Source organism: Nematolebias whitei, chromosome 14 (genome assembly GCF_014905685.2).
Source record: "Nematolebias whitei isolate Nwh7 chromosome 14, NemWhi1, whole genome shotgun sequence".
Taxonomy (NCBI): Eukaryota; Metazoa; Chordata; class Actinopteri; order Cyprinodontiformes; family Rivulidae; genus Nematolebias; species Nematolebias whitei.
This window is the reverse complement of record NC_056511.1, coordinates 23837689-23838458: the sequence shown is the minus strand read 5'-3', so window position 1 is coordinate 23838458 and position 770 is coordinate 23837689. Positions and strand designations below refer to the sequence as shown.

At 44.7% G+C, this 770-nt stretch overlaps 1 protein-coding gene across 1 annotated transcript in view; it reads left to right on the top strand.

The window, feature by feature from the left end:
* Positions 1-770, top strand: part of LOC119420248 (adhesion G-protein coupled receptor G2-like) — a 40956-nt gene that overhangs the window by 26932 nt on the left and 13254 nt on the right. The window lies entirely within an intron of this gene.

Sequence of the window (770 nt, the reverse complement as noted above, 5' to 3'; positions counted from 1 at the left end):
AAAAAATTAGCATATTGTGATAAAGGTCATTATTTTCCATAATGTAATGATAAAAATGAAACTTTCATATATTTCAGATTCATTGCACACCAACTGAAATATTTCAGGTCTTTAATTGTTTTAATACTGATGATTATGGCATACAGCTCATGAAAACCCAAAATGCCTGTCCCAAAAAATTAGCATATCATGAAAAGGTTCTCTAAACAAGCTATTAACCTAACCATCTGAATCAATGATGTAACTCTAAACACCTGCAAAAGATTCCTGAGGCTTTTAAAAACTCCCAGCCTTGTTCATTACTCAAAACCGCAATCATGGGTAAGACTGCCGACCTGACTGCTGTCCAGAAGGCCATCATTGACACCCTCAAGCAAGAGGGTAAGACACAGAAAGAAATTGCTGAACGAATAGGCTGTTCCCAGAGTGCTGTATCAAGGCACCTCAGTGGGAAGTCTGTGGGAAGGGAAAAGTGTGGCAGAAAACGCTGCACAACGAGAAGAGGTGACCGGACCCTGAGGAGGATTGTGGAGAAGGGCCGATTCCAGACCTTGGGGGACCTGCGGAAGCAGTGGACTGAGTCTGGAGTAGAAACATCCAGAGCCACCGTGCACAGGCGTGTGCAGGAAATGGGCTACAGGTGCCGCATTCCCCAGGTCAAGCCACTTTTGAACCAGAAACAGCGGCAGAAGCGCCTGACCTGGGCTACAGAGAAGCAGCACTGGACTGTTGCTCAGTGGTCCAAAGTACTTTTTTCGGATGAAAGCAAA